This window comes from Sciurus vulgaris (assembly GCF_902686455.1).
Source record: "Sciurus vulgaris genome assembly, chromosome: 2".
Taxonomy (NCBI): domain Eukaryota; kingdom Metazoa; phylum Chordata; class Mammalia; order Rodentia; family Sciuridae; genus Sciurus; species Sciurus vulgaris.
This window is the reverse complement of record NC_136462.1, coordinates 135595565-135621234: the sequence shown is the minus strand read 5'-3', so window position 1 is coordinate 135621234 and position 25670 is coordinate 135595565. Positions and strand designations below refer to the sequence as shown.

The 25670-nt window shown below is 40.5% G+C and overlaps 1 protein-coding gene across 2 annotated transcripts in view; it reads right to left on the bottom strand.

The window, feature by feature from the left end:
• Nucleotides 1–25670, bottom strand: part of ADAMTS17 (ADAM metallopeptidase with thrombospondin type 1 motif 17) — a 340804-nt gene that overhangs the window by 22528 nt on the left and 292606 nt on the right. The window lies entirely within an intron of this gene.

The window sequence follows — 25670 nt, the reverse complement described above, 5'->3', positions numbered from 1 at the left end:
TGGTCATCTGATTCAATACTCTCCTCAGTACAGACTTTTCTGCATACAACATTCCAAAGGCAGACTGAGTTAACTGTCCTAGCTGATCACTCCCTTCCTGTAGTAGGATTACATGTATCCTGTACCTTGTCATGGGACATGTTTTGTTCAATTGGGTGTCAGTTGGCAAGATACTGGCCATGTCCCAGCAGGAGTTTTGAATGTGGTCATTCAGTTTGGCTCTGATTCTGTTTCTTGCCCTCTGCCATGATAACATACTATTCTAAAGCACTGTGATATTGGGGATGTTTGTTACTGCAGCACTTGCTGACTGATACAATCTTTGACAAAGGACTTTCCAGTCCCTGTGCATGAATCTACCAGGACAAGCTTCTCCCTTTTAGAGACTGTGAACCCTCCAAAATGGATCTCTGAGGATGCCATCTTGAGGATGGATTCTGGTGGGAAACAAGGAAAATGGCTGTTGAGGTCATCATTTGAAGGCGTTCTTCTAAAACTTCATCTATCTTCCCAATGCTTCAATGATCTTGGGTCTATATCTCTGTCAGCTTCAGGGTGTTAGAAAACTGAGCAGTTTGGGAATCATGATTCCTCAGGATACTAATTAGGATGAGAATTTCTTTTGGGGGTACTAAAGGACTCTCTCCTTTTTGGTCCCTGGATGAGCTGGTAAGCTTTTCCCACTCTCTTGTTCTTCCTTAAATACTCCCAGCTCCTGGGAGCTCAGCACTTGACAAGAGTGCCTGGAACCACGGATGGCGTGTATGGATAGGTATTCCATTCCTCTTCATCAGTAAAAGTAGGCCTTGTTCCATCAGAACCAAACCTGATCATGCCATGCCATCACACTGAGTATCTTCGGGGGCCTTTAGGTGGGCACTGGATGGTGCCAAATGGCCCTTCCTCTCCAGTTCCAGCTAGTGAAGCTCCTCCTATTGGACCCACCACTTAAATGGGAGGGACAGAGACAACAGTGCCTACTGTGGGGTGTGGTGGTGAGCACAAGTGACATATCGCCCATAAATTGCCTGTTACACACATTAGCCCCAAACCTTTAGTGAGGATTGCTGCTACTGTCTCCCTGGTAGGCAATGGTGAACTCCCAGGGCAGCAAGCAAGTCTCCCATCTCAACACTAAAAGAACTGAACTAAATCTTATACCTTTCTCCTTGTTCTGGTCTTTGGAGTAAGATGGATTCTCAATCTCTCCCATCCTAATTGTAATTTCCTAATCAGTCACTACTGTTTTCAAATGAACAAAATGGCCTAGGTATTGTCTGACAGCACCAGGACAGGATGTGACGTCTTTAAGTGGAGATGCCATCTTCATCAATGCTACCTAACTTTGCCCTATTTCTATGTTTCTAAGCAGCCAGGTTACCCTGTCAGTTCTATCTCCATGTTCCTACTTAATGAGATGCAGGAGAGTCACACTGCCACCTGCACAGACATTCTAGTTTACTTTAGCTATTTTTTGGCTAGACTTTTTTGCTTCTGCTCTTGACAAACACCCCACAGAGGCATGGGAAGAAGATGACTTTGTAAACTGCTCCACCCCCATCTTTTTTTTTTTTTTTTAATCTTTTTCAGTGACTGAAAGAAACCTTTTCACCTGAACAATGACAGCTTCAGGAGGCCCGCCTACAACCCTTGAACAGCATCGCTCAACTGAACATTACAATAATATTTTATTCATTCCAGATCCTGTAATTAAAGAAAGGGATTATAGTTTCATAAAGCAATTATATTACAACTTAAATCTTATTGTTTCCACTTGTGTCTCCTAAAAACCTTAATGGCAACATTTATTAGACAAGTTTGATTTAGCAGCTCTTCTAAGAGCCATAAAACAGTAATTCTTTAGGACGGTATGGTTAACACTTCTCTAATTTGGGTTTGTCCTATAACTCTAAAGGAGTTAGAATGGAATCTATTTCCTTTCTATCTAGGAGACTTGGTTCCTCAGCCTAACAGGGTGAGTGTCCTATCCAAAGTGCTGGAACCAAAAGTGGTTCAGATTTCTAATTGTTTTGGATTTTGGAATATGTGTATATAAATCACAAGATGTCTTACATTTGGGATCCAAGTCAAAACACAAAATTCATTTGTTTCCCATATACCTCATCCACACAGTCTGGAGGTAACTTTATACAAAATTTTGAGTGCACCTGTGTTTTGTTTTATAGCCATCAGATGAGATCAGATATATACTTTTCCACTTGTGGCATCTGGTTGGTTCTCAAAAAGTTTTGGTTTGGATTTCATATTTTTGGAGTAGGGATGCTCCACCTGTATTTTGAGTTATATAATATTCTAATGAGGTATTTTGGATAGTTCAGTGACCTATGAGACACCATCTTTATTTTTGTTTTCCTGCCCCAAAAAATTGTCACAAATTTAATGGCTTAAAACAAAATTGATTTATTATCTTAAAATTCTGGAGATCAGAAGTCCAACTCAGGTCTTGCTGGTTTAAAATCAAGGTGTTCAGAAAACTTCTAGAACTCATAAATGAATTCAGCAAAGAAGCAGGATATAAAATTAACCTCCACAAATCAATTGTGTTCCTATACACCAATGATGAATCAGCCGACAAAGAAATTAGGAAAACTATCCCATTCACAATAACCTCAAAAAAAAAAACCAAAAAGCCACTTGGAAATAAATCTAACAAAAGAGGTGAAAGACCTCAGCAATGAAAACTGCAGAGTACTAAAGAAAGAAATTGAAGACAACCTTATATGATGGAAAGGTCTCACATGCTCTTGGATAGTCAGAATTTATATTGTCAAAATGGTCATACTACCAAAACCACTAAATAGATTTAATGTAGTTTCTATTAAAATTCCAATAGGAAATAGAAAAAGCAGTCATGAAATTCATTTGGAAAAATAAGAGGTCCAGAATAGCCAAGGAAATCCATGGTGAGAAAAGTGACACAGAAGGCATCACAATACCAGACCTCAAATTATGCCACAGAGCTGTAGTAACAAAAACAGCATGAAGACCAATGAGAAAGAATAGAAGACACAGAGACAAACCAACACATACACAGTTATCTCATACTAGACAAAGGCACCATAAACATACATTGGAGAAAAGATAGCCTCTTCAACAAATGGTGCTGGGAAAACTGGAAATCGATATGTAGTAAAATGAAGTTGAACCTCTATCTCTCATCCTGCACAAAACTAAACTCAAAGTGGACCAAGGACCTAGGCATTAGACTACAGACCCTGAGCTTACAAGAAGAAAATGTAGGCCCAACTCTCCATCATGTTGGCTGAGGAACCAACTTTCTCAAACAAGACTCCTAAAGTGCAAGAAGTAAAATCGAGAATCAATAAATGGATGGTATTAAAGTAAAAAGCTTCTGCACAGCAGAGGAAATAAGACATGAAGAGAGAGCCTACAGAATGGGGAAAGTCTTTACCACCTGCACCTCAAGTAGAGAATTAATTTCCAGGATATATAAAGAACTCCAAAACCTGAACACCAAAAACAAACACCAATAAATAAATGGGCAAAGCGGGGCTAGGGCTGTAGCTCAGTGGCAGAGTACTTGCCTAGCACTTTGTGAGGCACTAGGTTCAATTCTTAGCACCCCATAAAAATAAATAATCCATCTATATCTACCAAAAAAATTTAAAAAATAAATAAACGGGCAAAGGAACCAAACTGGCACTTTATAGGATAAGAAATACAAATGGTCAACAAATAAACGAAAAAATGTTCAACACCTCTAGTAATTAGAGTATTGCAAATTAAAACTACACTGACATTTCATCTCACTTCAGTCAGAATGGCAATTATCAAGAATACAAGTAACAATAAATGTTGGTGAGGATGTGGGGAAAAAGGTACACTCATATGTTGCTGGTGGGACTGCAAATTGATGCAACCACTCTGGAAAACAGTATGGAGATACCTCAGAAAACTTGGAATGGACCCACCTTTTGACCCAGTTATCTCATTCCTTGGTATATATCTAAAGGACTTAAAATGAGCATACTACAGTGACGCAGCCACACCAATGTTTACAGCAGCTCAATTCACAATAGCCAAGCTATGGAACCAACCTAGGTGCCTTTCTTTTTTTTTTTCCACAGTGTTTATTTTAATATAACATTACTTCATTTTATACCAAGTAGGACTTACTAGTCTTCCATTTTTTAGAGGTAATATAAAATTTCCTTTGAAGAAAAATGTATTTAAAATTTTAAAAATTAGCAGTTTTATAGTTAGGAGAAATTATTTCTGGTTCTCTAAAGCACAATAGGGTAAGTTTTGGTTACGGTAATCTATGGTAATTTCAAAATAACTAGAATTGCCTAAAAGTTCCTAGGTGCCTTTCAACAGAAAAATGGAAAAAGAAAATGTGCTATATATACACAATGGAGTATTACTCAGCCATAAAGAGGAATAAAATGATGGCATCTGCCAGTAAATGGAACTGGAGACTATCATACTAAGTGAAATAAGCCAGTCCCCCAGAAACCAAAGGCCAAATGTTTTCTCTGATATGTGGATGCTAACACACAATAAAGGGGATGGAGGGAAGAACAGAAGTTCATTGGATTAGATAAAGGGGAATGAAGGGAAGGGAGGGGGGATGGGAATAGGAAAGACAGTAGAATGATTTGGTCATAACTTTACTATGCTCATATATGAATACACAACCAGTTAAACTCTACATCATGTACAACCACAAGAATTGGATCCTATTTAGAACAAGTTATAATCCAAGTATGTAAAATATGTCAAATACACTCTACTATCTTGTACGCTTAAAAAGAAATAAAACAATAAAAAATAAAATAAAATAAAGGTGTTGGGACAGATGCTGGCTCCTTCTAGAGACACTAGGGAGGAATCTCTTTCCTTCTGCCTTTCCCAACTTTTAGACATTGCCCTCATTTCTTGGGTTGGGTCTACTTCCTCCAACTTCACTGCCACCAGTGACAGGTTGAATAAACTCCAAACTTCTCTTCTGCTTTCCTATTCCACTTTCAAGGAACCCTGTGATTACACTGAATCCACTTAGGTAATCCAGAATAATCTATTTGGAGACTGGTTGATTGGCAACCCGTACTCATTTGCTATGGCTGCCAGAACAGGTATCACAAACTAGGTAGCTTAAACCAAGAAAACATCTGTTCTTTCATAGTTCTAGGGACCAGAAGTCCAAAATCTATGTGTCATAGGATTGGATCTTTCTGATGAAGAATCTATTCTGTATCTCGTGCCTTAGGTCATAAGGGTGTGCAATCCTTAGCATTTCTTGGTTTGCAGAAACACTGGTGTCTGACTTCATGTTGACATGGTGTTACTCCTCTGTGTCTGTGTCCTTCATGGTCACCTTCTTACAAGGACACCAGTCATATTGCATTAGAGGTCCTACTCTTGTATGAGCCTCATCTTTTATGAATTACATCTGTAATGACCTTATTTTCAAATAAGATGACATTTTGAGATCCTGAGATCCTGGGGTTAGACTTTAATCTCTCTCTTTTGGAAGACACAATTCAAACCATCCCATCATACCACATTAATTCCATCTTCAAACATAATTCCCCTTTGTCATGTGACCAAAGATTCACAGGTCCTAGGGATTAGGATATGGACATCTTTGGGACCTTTAGGCTACCTACCACAGACCCATCACATTCACGGTTCTGAGAAATTGCAGCTTCTATTCAAAATCACTTTTTAGTCACTTTTGATTTGGCTGAGATTTAAACTACATAGAAGCCTTGGGAAGTCTCCTGACATGTGACTTAGTTGTTGCCAAGGAACATTGACAGGGGTCACCTTCTTATGACACAATTCTTTTATGTTGAATACACAGTGACTCTCAAATATAGACAACTGAAAAGAGGGTACTGTTAGTTACTTATTTTCAACAACTTTTCACTATCTTTTTTCAACTAACAGTATTAAATCATAACAGAGTGTGAGATGTTATACTCCAACACAATCTGAGCTAATAAGTGGTTTATCTGTGGGATCTATGTGGACTTTATCCATCCCCAATGGGTGAAAAGGAAGGATCAGGCTCTGGCTTAGCACCTAACTGGTGCCAATGTCTATGCTAGCAATGTTCCCTATGTTTGCTCAATTAATCAAAATGAGGAAGCAAGATGCCTATGTGTGATTCTCTATGCATCTATTTCAGGGACTGGCAAATTCTAGGCACAGCATCAAATAGGCCTCACCTATGATACCATAGCATGAAAAAAGGAAGTCAATAGCTCCAGATGGCCCAGGAAGTTGCAGGGTGGGTCACAGAATAGTCAGTGTAAAAGTTAATTAATTCAATCTAAGCACTGATCCCCAGGAACATTGTGTCAACCTCACAGGGAGTCCTGACCTAAGGGCTGGGGCATTTGAGTTAGAGTCCCTGACTTCACAAACCTCAGTTAAGTGCTGCCCTTAGAAGAGGGGGATCACACAAGTGGGTGATTTCTATACCATCTGATGAGTGCTGCAGAGGAAATGGAGCTTGAGTTGGGTCCTGGAGGTCAAAGTGAAGTTAGCCAAACAAAGAGGCAGTGCTCTTGCTCAGAGGGAGCTTGCCTACAGAACATCCAGGACAGAGTGAGGAGGCAACTCCCATGTGTAGGGATGTCGGGTCCTTCGGGGGTCCTTTGGGTGGAGTAGGAAGAACAGCGTTCTTGGGTGCATCCACTAATCATATGCCTCCAGACAACATGACAGCTTTCCCTGAGGTGGTGGGGCAAGGGGGAACAGGCTACTAAAGGATGGAGGGATGGAGGTGACAATTTTGGGGATGTGGGCCAGGGAGGAGGAGGACAGAGTCAAACTTAGGTTCTGATGGACCTGAGGATGTTGGTGAAGCCTTTGCTGCGAAGAAGAACACAGGGAGAGGAGCTGGCCTGTTGGAGTAAGGGTGGGAGCTGCTTTACTGGGTTAAGCTAGGTTGACAAAGTGAAGGTGAAACCCAGCGAAGGTGTTGGGAAGGGTCTGGAGGTGCAGCCTGGAGCCAGGGGTGCAGGGTGGAACCACGGGCATGGCTTGGAGGCTTGGGAGCCATGGTCATGTCCACGGGATGCAGAAGGGAAGCATGATGGAGGGACACCTGTGGGTGAGCGGAGCATGGAGATCAGAAGGGGGGGATGTAGTCAGCAGAGAACACACTGGCAGGTTCCCTTCATGCAGACACCTACTTAAAAGGGCCACCCCTTCATCATAGGTAGTGTTTTATGGAAAAGCTATTGAGGGCCAAACAGCGTGGAGTCAATGACTCCTGAGGGTCAGTACCAGAGACATGCAGTGGCCAGCAGGGGAGGGAGACCTGGGATCACATATATGGGGGGATACTCGCCTTGGTGAGTACCCTGCTGTTGTCCCTCCATGGGCTTTGGTGACAGGCCTTGGCCTATTGGACATGGTACCTTGAAAGGCATCTGGCCTCAAGAGTGACTTGTCCCTTCCTGTCTCAGGGAGACCCAGGCAGGCTGATTTGGAAAGCTAGATGGAGCCAAGCTCTCCCTTCTCAATGATTCTCTGCCAAGAGCAGGTGTGAAAGAGCCGGCTCACACTTAGGCCTGCTGGTCAGCCCTGGGACACCAATGCACATGGTATTACTTTTCCCACACGTGCCTCAGGGCCTTTCTCACATGCTGGTTTGTTTTCACACCACTGGAACTTTCAGAGGTGGGCAGCATGAGGCCTAATGACCTCCCTTTATAGTCAGAAGCACTGACCTGGAGTGATAGCAAAACTGGCACAAGGTCTGCCTGTCGTTAGGTGAATAGGTCCTCTGCACCCCAATCCTGGGGCTCTTTTTTATTCCTGTAATCACACTGCCATCCAGGGTGTATCTGACCAAGCTCATCATGTGAAAGATGCCTGGTTTTGAAACATGCCAATGTACTGAAGTCAGACATTCTCAAATTCTCAGTTGGTCCCTGGATCTGACAGACTTGGGTCCTAGCTCTTCCAAGTTGCCAGCTGTATGTGACTTGGGTGTCTCAGCACCTGAGCCTGTTCTCTTTTCTGTAAAATGCTCTAGTTCATACCTCACAGGATTGTTGGCAGAATGACTGAGATGACCTCTGCCAAGTAGCCAGCACAGGCCAGTGTGCCATTAGGCTGACCAGTTCCCACTGTTCTAACTGCTTACCTGTTCTTCACCCTCTGATGATCAGTTCTGTTAAGTGGAGCTGTAAGTCCCCAAAGCCCCATGGAGTAGGTCATTTGTGTGGATATTCTGAACCCAAGCAGAGGTGAACAATTCATTTTAAGTCCTTCCCCCGCCAGTTCCCAATACATTTGCAGTGGTCAGAGGAGAAGAATAGGAAGCACAGCCTGAGGCCTCTGTGTGAGGACCAAATCCTCTAACTCAGTGTAACTTCTCACCTCCTTTGAGCTTTGAGTTCCTTGCTCATTGAAGCAGCAGCCAAAGCAGTAGCATGCTTGTGACATCTGGATACAAATACATAGCAGGTAAAGAGTCCAGGAGATGCTGGGTGCAGGGAAGGCTCTGGGGACATGAGTTACTTCCCTTTTTCCTTGGCCCAAGCCTGCTGTGAACTGGACTATGAATGTCCAGCAAGGGAAAGCAAACACTTTTCTTTGCTTTGGGTGACAAGCCCTTTCCCGGGGTACCTGCAACATGGCTTACCGTGTGTGCTGTGTCAAAGGCTGACCTGCCAAGAGCCCATTCTCCCAGGCTTTCACCAAGCAATACCCTGGTGGATGCCGGGCAGTGTCAGGCTCTTGCATCTGTGCAGGACTAAGTCCCTCTCCCCTCTCCTGGCAAACTGGAGCCAGCAACTCTGTGATGAGAACAATCAGAACACAACTTTAACATGTGCCATTTATAGTCTCTGAAGATACATGGCTGCTTTTATTGAACAGATGTCTGCAAAGAAGGAGCAGGGTGAGGAGGTGGGACCCTGACTTAACGAGCTGGGCTGTGATGTGCTCCCAGGGGAACCAGGGCCCCTTTACAGCCGCACGTGAAGGTTTAACTCTGCCTCTCTTCACTTAAAACTTGAGAATTATGAGTTCTCATATACATTTCCCTGAAAAGTAATATTATTCACATATTTGTTTTTTAAAAGAGGAAATGAAAATCCTGAAGCGCATCAAGCAGGTCTGTGAATATGAGTTTTTCTGGGAGCAGATATTTCTGCTTGCAGAGAGGCCCAGCAGCGGATAAAGTTCTCTTTTGTAAGATTAACAATGAGAACTACTGAAAGAAACAACTTTCGACCTTGAATTCTGATTAAACAAACTTATTTCTAGGCTTGAGTGTGTCCAATCAACCCTGAAAATTGAGATGAGTAATTTTCCAGGATCAAAGTCCTGTCCACGATTTCCTGTAAAGGCCCGTGGCCGTGGGTCATTATGGTTAGTTCCTGTATGCAGGGGCAAGAAAGGAAAGCAGGCAGGAGAGAAGGACAGAGGATGGATGTTGGAGGGATGGTGGAGAAACAGACTTCAACAATTTACTAAAATATGTTAGAAAATGTTTCTAAAACAGTTTCTCTATTCATTCTACCAGCTAACCCTCTTTGAGAGCTTGCTCTATGCTAGGGAATGTTCTAAACCCTTGACACAATTCAGTGTATTTGATCCTCACAATGATCCTAAGCAGATTGATTTACAGGTGAGGAAACTGAGGTACAGTGAGACTATGTGGCTTGCTCAAGGTCACACATTAGTAAGAGGAGGATCCACTTTTCAGTAGTTTCATTAAGATATACCTCACATATAATTCACTCATTTAAAGAGTAAAAGTCAATATATTCAGAGTTACAAAAGCATTAGCATGATCTAATATTAATTTCCATCACCTCTAAAAGAAACCCACACTCCTTAACTATCATTCCTCAAGAATCATCTGTCCTTCCCAGTCCTTGGACAATTGCTCATCTACTTTCTGACTCTATATATTTGCCTATTCTGGACATTTCAAATAATTGGAATCATATAATATATGATACTTTGTGTCTGGCTTCTGTTTTAAAAAATTTTTTTAGTTGTATATGGACACAATATCTTTGTCTTATTTTTATGTGGTATTGAGGATCAAACCCAGTGCCTCCCATATGCGAGGCAAGTGCTCTACTACTGAGCTACAACCCCAGCCCCGCTGGTTTCTTTCAATTAGCATAATGGTTATCAGGTTTATCCAAGTTGTAGCATATTTCTGTACTTCATTCCTTTGTATGACCCAAGTAATATTCTATTATATGGGTATAACCACCTCTTATCTATTTATTCATCACTTGATAGCAATTTGGATGGTTTCTATATTTTGGATATTATCACTGATGCTACCATGAACATTTGTGTACAAGTTTGTTTGCAGACATATGTTCTCATTTTTCTTAGATATATACTTAGGAGTGTAATGACTAACTCATACGTAATTCTGCACTTAACAGTTTGAGAAATGCCAGACTATTTTCTAAGCTATACCATTTTACATTCCCAACAGCAGGGGTCTGAGGTTGCAAATTCTCTCTCTCTATATATTTTTGGTACTGGGTATTGAATCCATGGACACTTTACTAATGAGCTAACCCTCACTGTTTTAATGTTTTTAGTTTGAGATAGTCTCACTAAGTTTCTGAGGGGCTTGCCAAGTTTTTGAGGCTGGCCTTGAACTCATAATTCTCCTGTCTTGGCTTCTCCAGTTGCTAGGATTAGAGATGTGCATCACTGCACCTGGCTAACTTCTCTATATTCTTATAAATGTTTGATATAATCTTCTTCATTATAGTCATCTTGGTGGGTGTATAGTGGTATCTCAATAATAGTGGTTGTATAGTGATATATCATTGTATACATATTTTTATTGCAGTAAAAGACTAAACAAAATTTACTACTTGTGAGTATGCAGTTCAGTATCATGAAGTACATTCTCAGTATTGTATAACCATCTCCACCATCAGTCTCCCAAACTTCTCATTTTCTCAAACTGAAACTGTGTACCCATTACACAACTCCCTGTTGCTCCCTCCCCAGCCCCTGGAAATCACAACTCCACTTTCTTCGTGAATTTACTACCCTAGGTACGTCATATAAATGGAAGCACACAGTATTTGTTCCTTTGTGATTGGCTTATTTCACTTGGCATAATGTCCACAAGGTTCCTCTGTGTTACAGCATATGACAGAATTTCCTTCCTTTCTAAGGTTAATATACAGATCAATTAAGAAAAAGACAGCATGGACACTGACAAATTTGTAAGAATTTCCTATAATTCCTGAAATACTTAGATTTATATCATTTACCTACACAAAGGAAATCTAAGAAAGGTTAAGCGCCTCTTCTCATTTAACAGTACCTTCCACACAACTCAACACATCAAACAAACCTAAGTAGTTTAGCATACTGTTTGACAAAGTGAGAACAAACACTTGGAGGTTTTCTTTCTTTTTTCAGACTCGAAGTGTTAAAAAAAAAAAAAAAAAAAAGCACCTATATACAACATGTACAGATTTTGCTTTCTTGTCATTATTTCCTAAACGATATAGCTTTACAGCTATTCATACAGCATTTACTTTATGTTAGAATTCATAAGTAATCTAGAGATGATTTTGTCTGATATTAGACAACAATGACAAAATATTCTCAGTTGTAATTTCAGTAAAGATTGTACGATACAGAAACTATATTTCCTTGTCAACCACATCATAATAAACTCTTTGGATCATTATAGTCATTTTAAGCCTTTTGTCACTCAGATTGTTTTATTATGATGCTTTCCTGAAAGCTCTTGTGATCACTGCCTATCCAGGATTCTTCATTAAAAAAAAAAGGGGGACAAATAACCTAATCAGATAATGGATAAAAAAGCTGGAGAATAAATCACAGTAGAAGAAATATGAATATTCCTAAACATAATACTCAACCTCAGAATAGAGTAGAATTTTTAAAAACAAACAATGAGGCACCTACCAAACTGGCAACACTAAAAAAGTGTGACTATACCAGATTTGACCATAAGTGGAAAAGTGGGAGTTCTTACAAGGTGAGATGAATAGTAGTCCCTTCTTACCTGAGGTTTTGTTTTATGAGATTTCAGCTACCCATGACCAACCATGTCCAAAAACATTAGATAGAAAATTCCAGAAATAAACAATCAGCATGTTTTAAATTGTAAGCCATTCTAAATAGTGTGATGAAATACATCTTGCATTATCCTGCTTCATCCATTCTAGGACATGAATCATTCTTCTGTCCACACAGTATATGCTACCTGTCTGTTAGTCACCAAGCAACCAGCTTGGTTATCAGGTCACCGACTGAAGTATCACAGCACTTGTGTTCAACAACCCTTCATGATGGCTCCTAAGTACAAGAGTAGTGATACTGTCAGTTTAGATATGCAAAAGAGAGGACATATTGTGTTTCCTTTAAGAGAAAAAGTAAAAGTTCATGACTTAGGAAAAATATCACATGCTGAGGTTGCTAAGATGTATGGTAAGAATGAATCTTGTATCTGTGAAACTGTGAAGAAGGAAAACAGATACTTGTGCTAGTTTTCTTATTACATATCAAACTATAACAGTTGTGGCCAGAGTATGATGTGTGATTAGTTAAGATGGAAAAGACATTGACTTGGCAATTTCATGTCTAGGGACACAATTTCTTGCATATATGCCCAAAGAAACTACATAAGTATGTTTACTGTATAACTGTATAAACCTCAAGTGGAAAGCCACCTCAATATTCCTCAGTGGCAGAAAGAATCAATACATACACTGAAATAACACAGAGCAAAGAAAATGGACATTCCAATGGTCTCTCCAGTGTATGGAGGCAATGTGGATGGGTCCCAGAGGCAGATGGATGCACATATGCTTGGGCACTTTTACAACACACTCATGGGTAGTTTTTGTTTGTAGACACACACACATACACACACACATACACACACACACACACACACATATAGAGAGAGTGTCTGTGTGTGTGTAAGAACTTGAAAATTTGGGTGGAAATCATGTACATCAACCAGGGAAAAGAGGACAAGACTCAGGAGGGGTCAAAGAGGACTTTCCATGTACCTGTGATATATTATTACTTAAAAGAGCTGAAGTGAATATGACTGTCATGTAGCTCTATTAAAATTGGGAGGATAGACACGAGTGTTCATTAGTTAATCTCAGTACTTTCTTATGTATATGAAAACTTTTCTAAGAAAAGTCCTTACAGAAGCCACAGTCACGCCAGTGTGAACTAACAGACCTTGGCGACAGGGAGCGGAGGAGACTGCAATCCACTGAGAACACGGAGCCCTGTATGAGAGGCAGCTGCCAGGGTCCACTCCACTGTGGCCAAGTGTGGTCCATCTTTCATTTTTAATAGCAAAGCTGAAAATCCAGCTTCCTCCTGATTTTAAAATGTTGGAAATGATTTCTAAAACTTTAAGATGCCTGTGTGGGCAAAGCTCAATATGCTGTGGAGTTTGGCCATAAGGCTTCCGGTCTAGGACTTCACATTTTAATATCCTGAAAAGGTGTCTGTGGTGCATTCTGATCCTGACCCTATAAGTCCTGAAGAGGGCACTGGGCACCATTCGCTTGTCATCACCCCAAACCCATTGCTTTCTCCTTGGCTTTAATTGCCATGTTCCTATGACACATACATGAGTTGGCCTTTGAGTTAGCTGGACAGGTTAGCACTGAGCATTCTGTTCTAAGATTAGGAAAAAAACAATCCCCTAGATTAATGATGTGACATGGTTTTCCCAGAACACCCATCTGAGTGGCAAACAAACACCAAAGTCCTGAACCAAACAAGCTGCAGAAAACACCCCAAGGTCTGATTAATACCAGCAGGCGCCCCTGCCCGGCTGTCCAGCCCCACAAAATCATTCAACGTGCAAACAGCAGGCAGGCCTCCTCTGCATTCCACCCCGACACTGCCCCACTTCGGCTCTGAGAATGCTCAGAACTTCACAAGACTCTCAGGAAATGTTCTTAGGGGGAGTTCTCAAGAGTTGGAGTGAGCCAGCTCTGTGTCTTGTGGAAGTGGGCAGCAGGGGAGGGCTGCCCTAGGCTGCCGAGTTAGGAGGGGCCGAGGCAGGGCTCAAACATGACTAGCCTGGGAGCTGGCTGCCTCAGGCAGGAGCTGAGCTTGCCCTGCAAGGGTCCTGTCCCACACCTAGAAGAACAGGGACTGCAAGCTGCATATTCTCTCTTGGAAGGCCCAAGGTGACTCCCTGTTGGTCTATTTTGAATTCCTGGTACCTCCTGATATGCTGCTGTATTAGAAGCAGTGACCCTGGTGGCTGTGGTGACCCTGGTGGTTGTAAAGGCAAATCATGTTGGAGACAGATATGGTGGCTTACACCTGTAATCCCGGTGATTCAGGAGGCTGAGGCAGGAGGATTGCAAGGTGGAGGACAGCCTCTGACATTTAGTTAAGACCTGTCTCAAAAAACCAAAAAGGACTGGGGATATTGCTCAGTGCTGCTGGGTTCAATTCCCCAGTACCAATAATAACAATAACAAAACAACAACAATAAGCCATGTTGATGTTGAACTTGAAAAGTGATTTCCCAGGGGTGACAGACATTCAGTCTGAAACTATACAGACAGTTTAGCCCTGGGATGCAAATTCTCAGTCCAAGCCTGGCCTTTGGCAGCATCTACTTCCGTGCACAAACTAAAGTGAGTAAGGGTGCTTAAGGAGCAGAACATGTCACCACCAACCTTGGCACAGATGCAGCTTGGACACTGACAAGCACACTTCCTTATTTTTGTCTGTTTCCCCCTTGAATTCCCAGGCACTAGGATTACTTGCTACTCTGTCTCCTACTCCCCATCTCCTCTTCCTCCTTCCCCATTATCTCAGCACAGTGCATCTCTCCCTGGGGTTCACTGTTTGACTCTTTTGCTCACATGGCTCACTTAAAATAATTGTCTTTTGCGGTACTTTCTTTTGCCATGGTTCTCACAGATACTGGGATGTAGAGGACCCCTGACTCTCTCTCCTTGGAGCTCCAGGCTTGTGTGATTCATAGTCTAAAGAACAGCAGAAAGTGGTATCAACATGTCACCAAAGTGACACCAACGTCCAGTGGCCACTCCCTATCACCAAAGTCCAGTGGCCACTCCTTTCTAATTTTTTTTTTTTTTTTTTGCGGTCCTGGGGATCGAACCCAGGGCCTTGTGCTTGCAAGGCAAGCACTCTACCGACTGAGCTATCTCCCCAGCCCTGCCACTCCTTTCCCAAAGATCAGACATGCAGAGTTATGTTGTGGGGTTCAGTTTGGACTGTTCTCCAAACCACGTTCAAGCTATGGCTAAGTCCCATCAAATTAACCCCCATAAGGGAATCTCAAAGTTGGCTTTCCTTCCCCATGTCCACAACCATCCTACCTGGGGTACTGGAAATCTTCCACTGGTCTCCCTACATGGGATCTCTTTTTCCTTCCAAGTAATCTATGCACCTCTGCCATAGTTTTGGTCATGCTACTTCCTGACTCCAAAACCTTCCATGGCTTCCTAGTGCCTACTATCTTTCATAACCTGGGCCTGGCATTTAAGACCTAGTCTGATGATTTAGTCATTCATTCAGCCCATGCCTCTCCATCATTCCATTAGAATTGCAGATGGTTTCAGAAATAAAGCCAAGCAAACAAAAATAAGATTCTAGCTAAGGAAAATGAGAATCAGGAAGAATGAAGGTCATGGGAAACAGCCCTGTCCCCACCCTCCACCCCATTCTGGTTGGCCATATGTGCTCCTTCCTCCCCAGACAGTTGGAGATTCCTTGATCTGGAGATGTTGGCATGGTTCCCTCTACCTGGAAACCCCTCCTCATTTCTCTCAGTTGGCCAATCTCAAGCACCTGCTCCTCCATAGGGCTCAGATATGCCTTTTCTGCTCAGGCACTGCCAAGGCTCTCCGAATGGTCTGAATGATATTGGTCCTCTTTGGGTCCTCCCCAGAACATCTAAACTTGCTATGGCTTGTAGGCTCCTAGAAGCCAAGAAGCTTAGTTCTAGTTCAAGTGTACTGACTAGGTCTTTTTGGACCTTGTTTCCTAATTTTCCCCCAGGGTCAGTTTTTCCATCTGTGAATGGGGTGAACGGCTCCTATTCTTTCATTTCTGACATGGGTGGGCCAACAACTGGTCATATGTGGCAAATCTGTTGCCATCTAGCATCCCCTCTGGTGGACCCCCATTCGCTGCACATCACAGAACAGCCCCAGTCTGCATCCCTTACACCCCATGCACATGGTCTTGGCAGCATCTCCCACCTCCTCTTCAGTAGTGAACTTCAACATGGCAGTGTGCTTGCTCTGAGCACACCCTGAAGCTCAGCTCCCGCACACTGGAGAGACAGTGCCTGTTAACGCTGCTGGCTAATAAAACAGCCAGCAGTTTCCCATAAAAAGTTACAGTGGGATAAATCTACAATAAAATATTCATGCCCTTTATTTCACTTCACAGAAAGATTCAAACATCCCAACCAAATGCAGTCACAGCAGCTGCTGGGCAGATGTTCTTCAGGCAGGTGAACGAGAGACAATAATTAGTCTCAATTAAGTTCTCAGTAAATTATGTAAGGGAGACCTTTAGTCACTCAGCCCGAGTGGCTTGCTGAGCCAAAGGCAGTGAACCTGGTCCAAAACTATTTAGAAACTTTAGACTGCTCTGGATAATTCATGTTCTGAGTAAACTGCAGGGTCTTGGCATGAGAAGAAATAATGAATCCCATAACCACTTTCAATTGAAAATAATAATTTGCTAATAATTTTAATAGCTAATGAGTTACAGAAACCACGTTCATGAGTCCTCCAAACAGAAATGAAAGTGTCATTATGTTTCTGGCTTTATTAAGTCTATGGCAGATTTTGCTCTGTTAAGTGTCCTGTCAAAGGACATATTCACTAGAGCACTGCTTCTTCTCCTTGATTTATAAAGCAGTCTCATAAGTATCTGTTCAGTGAAGGTGTTTCTGCTTAATTGTGCTTTTCGGATTTCCTGTTAAGATGTATCTTCAAGATGCTTAGAGAAGAGACCCCTACTTCATGTCTTGTACCAAGTTTTGTGATATGTCTTTCTTCTGCCAAATGTCATAGGTTGGCAATTTTAGTTGTTAGGCAAACAAAAGAAGATTTATTTTGGAGAATTGAAGAGAACATCCTATTCCCTGGGGCAATACTTGAAGTTACTCAGGGACTGGACCATCTCCTTTAGTCCACAAAGGCCTGGTCAAGTTTGGCTGTGAGGGTCCTTGTCCACATCCTTGCCTTATCTGTAGCTCTGTTGAAGGGCAGTTTCTAGCACGGAGCCTTGTGTTTGTTAAGGACTCTGCACATTTTTTTTAAAAAAATTGAATTGTCACAGTTGCCAAGGAAATTGAAATATGACCAGAGCTTCCTAAAATGATCTTTGTACTGGTCTCCAGATCATCTTGGGCTATGCTTTCACTTGTTTTATTAATCTCTTCTATGGCCATATTACTTGTTTTATTTAACAGAAATTCTAACTATAATTTATGCACACAGCAGAAGATCTGGAAGGTCCTTAAAAATACAAAGCAAGAGAACCAAAGAATACATGTGAAATACAAGTATTTCTTCCAACATATTTTCTTTACTGTTGATGTTGTACTATAAACAAATCATTTCATATTGTTTCACTATTGATAACAGAAGCAGTTTCTATGTGATGGAAACTCTTTCCTAAAGGTTGACTTTTTAAGGCTTGCACAACACTGTCTTATATGGACAGAGCCATAAATTACTTAACTAATGCATACTTATTGGACATTTGGGGAGTTGCCAAATTTTTCCATACTTGGGGTGATTTCCAAAGGGTGGAACTGGAAGTTTTGGATCCAAGGTGATGAGCAAGAATATTCAGAAGACCAGCAGGAACTGCTTGAATCTCTGCATGACAGGGAGTTCATATACTACAACCCCACTGTGTCTGCCTCACCAGCCTGGTGAAGCATCAGAGGAGGTAGGGTTGTTCTCCAAGTTGAAGTTTTAAGTATGCAAAGGCACCAGGGCAAGAAGATCTCTGACAGTGGCTCTGTGTCTCCCTCTAGACTTCCTTCTGCAATGCACATAGCCCTTCAGCTGTTCTTCAGGCAGTAGCAGTATTTCCACCCCTCTCCTGCTTTGGACACACCCAGCTGGTCCATGTTTCCTTAGCAATGTGTCCTCAACAAATTCATGTCTGGGTGTGACCTGACCAGCTTCAAGTAAATAAACAATAGGAACCACATGAGTCGGACCATTCTATGTGCCAGATGTTACATACTCTGGTCTCTACATGATTCCCAAGGAAATGAGGAAGTGGGAGCTTCCAAGAAGTAACCTTCTCGGGATTGCATGGCCAGTGACAGGCACCAGTCTGTCTATTGGTCTACCCAGTGACTGGATAGCAAAGAACACTCCAACAGCCCTGGTGTGCTATGGTACAACCATGCTCCCAGTACCTCCTCACACCTAGGCATAACCCCAGTAGGGCACCAATTCTTCCCATGTGGCTAGAGCTGCCCTCTTTCCCTGTTGGTCTTTTTCATCAGAGGAAAGTGCAGAAAGGGATTGAGTCTAACCTAAAATGAAGAAGATCTCCTCTCAGACAAGGGATTTACCTCATAGTAGGTACTCAGTAAATATTTGTTAAATGAGTGAATAAAGGAACAGCTTAATTGCTCAGACTAAGTTCAGTGGAAACCACCAGGTCTTCTATTTTTTAAGTTACTGCCCAATGTGGATGCCATATTCCATATGTTTTTATTTCCACAGGGGATTCTGTATTATTTTAAAAATGTACATTATTAACTTTCAGTTTTATTGTTTTGTGATTAGATTGTTGCTTGGTAATATTTCTACTTATGGAACCTGCTGATGTTTTCCTTATGATCAAATACATATATTCTGTGAATAAGACAAAAATGTTCAAGGTGTAGTGTTTGGTTAATATGACTTAGCTCTGTTGTTTATGCCTCTTATATTCTATATTTTTGGTATACTTTCTACTTGACTTGTCTTATATTGAGAGTAGTGTGTTAATGGATCTTATAAACAATAAGTTTCTATCTCTATTCCTTGTATTTCCTGTGGTTTATGCTGCTGATATTTGGAGCATAAATATTCATAACAGTTATATCTTTATAGTGAACTGAGACTTTTAATATTTTACATTTTTTCCTTTGTGACATTTAATACTTTATGGCTTGAAATCTATTTTATCTGAAATCAGGATTGCCATTCCTTCTTAATGTTTTCATTTATTGTTATAAATTATTATTTATAACAAATAATACTGTTATTTAAATTTCTCATATTGTTTTCAATATTTATTATTTTCATATAATAATACCTTGGCCCATTCTCTTCATTTTTTTTTTGTCTTTTGGAGCTAGTTTCTTTTAGGTGTTTCTTGCATACACCACAAAATTGGATCTTGCTTTGGCAGCCAATTTAAAAATCTCTTTCTTAAATAGGGAGCTAAGCTCATTCCAAATATTTTGTCTCAATGTTGTGATACAGTTACTTTTTATATTTTGCTATTTTTCAATGATATTTCTTTGCTATTGATTTTGGCAATGAAAAGTTTTTATTTTTGTTTTAATCAAACCATTTTTTTGGTAAGTACAAGTTCTATTCATGCAGAAAAGTACATAAATTTTAAGTGTGCAAATTTTCACAAAGCAAGGCATGCAACTACAACTCAGGTCAAGAACATCACTGGCTCCTTAGAAGACCTCTTCAGATTCCCAGTAACAAACCTTCCCCAACAATTCTGATTTCTATCACCAAAGATTTGCTTTATATTTTTAAACTTCATAGGAACAAAATCATTCAGCATATATTCATGTCTTTTCTGTCTAGCTTCTTTCAGTCAACATTATGTTTGTGAGATTGATTCATGTTTTGTAGAGTACTGGTCAATTCTCACTGCTGCAATATTCTGCAGTGTGACTAGACCATAATCTCACCATTGCTTTGTGGGTGAACACTTGAGTTGTTTCAAATTTGGGGCTCTCATGAATAGCCTACTCAGAACATGTCTTGTACAACTTGTGGGTAGAAACCTAGGAACAAAATTTCTGGGCTGTAAGAATTTGTACATTTAGTTAAACAAGTTTCTGAAGTGGTTATGCCAGTTTACATGAACACTAGCAATGGATGAGCATTCTAATCGCTCCATGTCCTTGTCAACACTCGGTATCATTTTTCTCATTTTAACCCGTGTGGTGGATGTGCAGTGATATCACATTGTGCCTCTAATATGTACAGGTAGAGAATATAGGTGAAGGCATGATGGGCAAGGAAAATAGGGTGAACAAGAGTTGGGAGGTGGGAAAGTACTCATACCTCTGTAAACTTCCTTTGTCTCCTCTTTCCTAATCATTTACTACCTTGTTTATCAAGTGTTTAATGATATCTCTTGACTCCCACCCACTGTCTACCCAATATTTTTCTGCTCCTCTGCTTTCTATTTCCTCTTTTCTTTTTATTGTTTTATTATACTCTTCTTATATTTTTAGTTGTATTACTTTCATTTTGCCAGAATATATAACATGTATATACTATTCTTCCATTCCTCTCTCCACCTTTGCTTTAGCCTTAGCTGTACAAATAAACACACTGAAATGTTCAACATTAGTCCTTTTAACAATGTATCCCCAGTCATCTCTTGGATGAAGAATGACCTGAAACACAAGGCTTGGCAAACTATGGCCTCAGGAACAAATCCCACCTGATTCTATAAGTAAGGTTTTGTTGGAATATAGTCTTGATGATTTGCTTATAAAGCCAACCCTTGATATCTGTAACAGACAGATTCCAGGACCTCTGTGGATACCAAAGTGTATGGGTTCTCAAGTCCCTTACATAAAATGGTGTTGCATTTATATATAACCTAAGAATATCCTCCTACATGTTCTATATCATATCTAAATTACTTATAATAACCTGATACAATGTAAATAGTTGTTATATTGTATCATTTAGGAAATAATGATAAGAATAAAAGTCTATACAATGTTTAGGCCTTTATGGGTCTAACAACACCGTACATGAATGAGATGTAAGGCAAGCCATGCTCAAACAAATCAGTGTGAGAGATAAATTGAGGATCTGTAGAGTGGTATGGAGCTGTACAGGGTGTGCTTATATATTAATTCTTTAGCATGGAATCGGCATAGTGCTTGGTACACAGCACATTCAAGTTTTTCTTTTTGGAACTTTCTAGATTAAAAAAAAAAAATACTTGGCCAGGTGTGGTGTCTGTCTGTAATCCCAGTGACCTGGGAGGCTGAGGCAGGAGGTTTGCAAGTTGAAAGCCAGCCTCAGCAAAAGCAAGGCATTAAGCAACTCAGTGAGACCCTGTCTCTAAATAAAATACAAAATAAGGCTGGGGATGTAGCTCAGTGGTTGAGTGCCACTGAGTTCAATCCCCAGTTCTTCCCACAAAAATACTTTCAATCTGAAATTAGTTGAAACCATGAATGTGGAACTGGTGGATATGGAGGACCTACTATACAATATTTATAGCTGTTCCTGTGATACAATGAAAGCTTGAGTACAATGTGAGCTTTTGTTACAAAGGATCACACAGCTTGTAGGCTAAAATAAAACCTTTTTCGATTACTGCTGTAGTATTCCTCAAGAAGGCCTCCTGGGTACAATGTCCTGAGCTCTTGCATATTTAAAGCTGTTTCTCTAAAGCTTTGATACTTGGAAGACAGTTTAGCTGAATATAAAATTCCATTTCTCTTTCTCTCTCTCTCTCTCTCTCTGCCTCTCCACTAGTCTGTTGTTCTGTAAGGACAGCTAATAGTTCCATAGTGATGGGCCAACGCCCTATCTGTTTCTCTGCTTCATCTGCCATGATATCACAGAGTCTTACTGAGTGCTCTGTTGACCTGACCCAAACACCATCCAATAACACTGTCCAATAGGCACAAGTATTTTACTGGGTCCTCCTACGTATAGGGCATTGAAGCAGCCTTCTTTCCTGAAATGCAGGTAAACTGTCAAAATTTCCATTTCATCCTATAGTTGTGCCAGGGTTAATGGTCTGAGGTGGTTGCTTTCCTGGTACTCAACCATTGATTTCTTTAAGAAATTGAGGCCCCTGCTCAGACTCCTGGCTCTTTGCTTCATCTTCTGTGATTCTCAAAATGAATATGTAGAACCTTGGATGTAACATCTGTAACATCTTGGATTAGATCTCATCCTGGAATGGGGTTTTGGATATTTCTAAAACATTTCAATGATAACAGGGACCATAAAAATGAAAAAAAAAAATTAACACTTACTGCATGCCAGAAATTGTCCTAAGTAATATATTTTTTAAATTAACTCTTGGGATTCTCATGACAACCCTATGAAGTAGGCACTATCACTGTCCCCTGCCTTACAGAGAAGGGCATGGTTGGCCCAAGGTCCCCAGGGGCAACTGTGGAGTTAGGATGAGAACCTGGATGTCATGGTCCTTGCTTTTAATATTGACACATTCTGTTTCTGCTTCTTGGGGCTCATGTCCAGTCTTCTCAACCCAAGCTCTTTGTCTGTTTTCTTCTACTTTCCATATTTTCTCTTCATTCTTCTTGTTGAACAGTAGCAGTGGGTTGGAGCAAAAATTTGTTCACTGTCAGTTTTAGCCTTAATGGACTTATTCTTCCCCGTTTTTCTTACTTCAAAGGTTAACTTGAAAAATAAAAATATGCCTTTATTTTTATTTTTTATTGTTTGTTCTATTTAGTTATATATGACAGCAGAATGTATTTTGATTCATTGCACACAAATGGAGTACAACTTTTCATTTCTCTAGTTGTACACAATGTAGATTCATACTATTTGTGTAATCATACATGTTCATAGGGTAATGATGTCTGTCTTATTCTACCATCTTTCCTACACCCTGCCTGCTGCTCCTCCTCATTTCCCTCTACACAATCCAAAGTTCCTCCATTCTTCCTGTAACCTCTCTGTTCCCCCACTACGTTATCAGCATCCACTTATCAAAGAAAACATTTGGCCTTTGGTTTTTTGTGATTGGTTTATCTTGCTTAGCATGTTATTCTCCAACTCCATCCATTTACCTTCAAATGCCCTAGTTTTATTCTTCTCTGTGGTGAGTAATATTCCATTGCATATGTATACCACAGTTTCTTTATCCATTCATCTATTGAAGGTCATCTAGGTTGGTTCCACAATCTAGTTATTGTGAATTGAGCTGCTATAAACATTGATGTGGCTGTGTCACTACAGTGTGCTGATTTTAAGTCCTTTGAGTAAAGGCTGAGGAGTGGGGATAGCTGGGTCAAATGTATCTCCATTTCAAGTTTTCTAAGGAATCTCCACACTGCTTTCTAGAGTGGCTGCACCAATTTGCAATCTCACCAGCAATGTATGAGTGTACCTTTTTCCCCACATCCATGCCAACACTTATTATTGCTTGTGTTCTTGATAATTGACATTCTAATTGAAGTGAGATGAAATCTTAGGGTACTTTTGATTTGCATTTCTCTAATTGTTAGAGATGTTGAACATTTTTTCATATATTTGTTGATTGATTATATATCTTCTTCTGTGAAGTGTCTGCTTAGTTCTTCAGTCCATTTATTGATTGGGTTATTTGTATTTTTGGTGTTAAGTTTTTTGAGTTCTTTATAAATTCTGGAGATTAGTGCTCTATCTGAAGTGCCTGTGGTAAAACTTTTCTCCCACTCTGTAGGCTCTCTCTTCACATTCTTGATTGTATCCTTTGCTGAGAAAAAGTTTTTTAGTTGAATCCACCCCATTTATTGATTCTTATTTTCATTTCTTGCACTTTGAGAGTCTTGTTAAGGAAGTCTGGTCCTAAGCTGACATGATGAAGATTTGGGCCTACTTTTTCTTCTATTTGACACAGGGTTTTTGGTCTAATTTCTAGATCCTTGATTCATTTTGAGTTGAGTTTTGTGCAGGATGAGAGATAGGGGTTTAATTTCATTTTCTTCCATATGGATTTCCACACAATAACCTCAAAATATAATTGGGATATATTATATATTATATAGTATAATCACCTTACAAAAGAGGTGAAAGACCTCTACAATGAAAACTACAGAACACTAAAGTAAGAAATTAAAGAAAACCTTAGTAGATGGAAAGACCCATGTTCTCCCATGTTCTTGGATAGGCGAAATTAATAGTGTGAAAATGGTTATACTACCAAAAGCATTGTACAGATTCAATGCAATGCCAATTAAAATTCCAATGATGTACTCCATAGAAATAGAGAAAGCAATCATGAAATTCATTGGGAAAAATAAGGGACCCAGAATAGCCAAAGCAGTAAGAGTGAAATAGGAGGCATCATAATACCAGACCTTCAACTATACTACAGAGCAATAGAAACAAAAGCATCATGGTTTTGTCACCAAATAGGCAGGCAGACTAATGGTATAGAATGGAAGACACAGAGACAAACCCAAATAAATACAGTTACCTCATACTAGACAAAGGTGCCAAAAACACACAATGTAGAAAAAAATAGCCTCTTCAACAAATGGGGCTGGGAAAACTGAAAAACCTGTCTTTATTGAACTATTTTAAGCAGAGTTTAGCTTGTGGGATTCTGCCTGTTTTGCCTGAATCACTTGCTAAGGTTCCAAATGTTTTTCACTTGTGCCCACATGGCCCTCTTTGCAGATGCTCTTAGCCTTTCACATGTGGCTCATTTAGAACCACCAGGATAGCCCTGGGTCTCACATACATCCCCTGTCTTATGTTGGTTGGGTCTGTCAGTGATTATGGAGTCAGAACTGAATTTTCCATAAATTTCCTCTGTACGCTGAGCTATGAGATCACAGTGGGATCTACTCTGATGCTTATCATTTTGTTTTCTTAATGCAGAGGGATCTAGATATACCCTTGCCCTTCCTGACTGTGCCAAACTGCAGAGCAATGTGGTCAGTCATTTCTTCACAGGTTTTTGTCAGAAACCTTCCTGGTTTATAAAAATTAAAGTCAGAGTAGTGGCCCTTTCATGCATTTTCTACCTTCTGAGAGAAGATGAAGCAGGGAGCATGTTCTCTATAAAGTGAGACACCTAGCTGCCTATCTGCCCTTTCCCATCTCCAGTCACTAGAGCTTCTGCTACACGAGGATCAGAGTCTGCTTCAAGGTCCTGCTCAGATCCTCAACTTAGTCAGTCTCTGCCCCATTGCTTTCAGCCCTCAGGAACATGGATAGATCTCCCATGTTCTTGGATAGGTGGAATTAATATTGTCAAAATGGCTATACTACCTTCCAGCCTCAGAAGATGAGCTGATGGACTGTTTTCTCCTCCTAGATTAACCCCACACTCTTGCTACTGGAGGATTTTGCTTCTGCCCTCTGGTTCAAGCCTCAGGACCCAATCCATCAAATCTGGTCATTTTCACCAAACTTCTTAAGTTTCTAGTAACTTTTGTCACCATGAATGACATAAGTATTTCTTGGTGGGGTTCCTGGACTAACATCATTAGCACCATGAGAAATGCAAATCCTCAGGTCTTACTCAAGACATTTTTAATCAGAAAACTGATTTTTTGCTTCCTTTTTTTCCCCCTCTACATGGGGCCCAGCAATTTGTCCGGTAATAAGCTCCTCCAGGGAATTCTGAGGAAGTAGAATATGGTACATACCATGAAAGCAATCACCTAAGGCCCAGGGCTT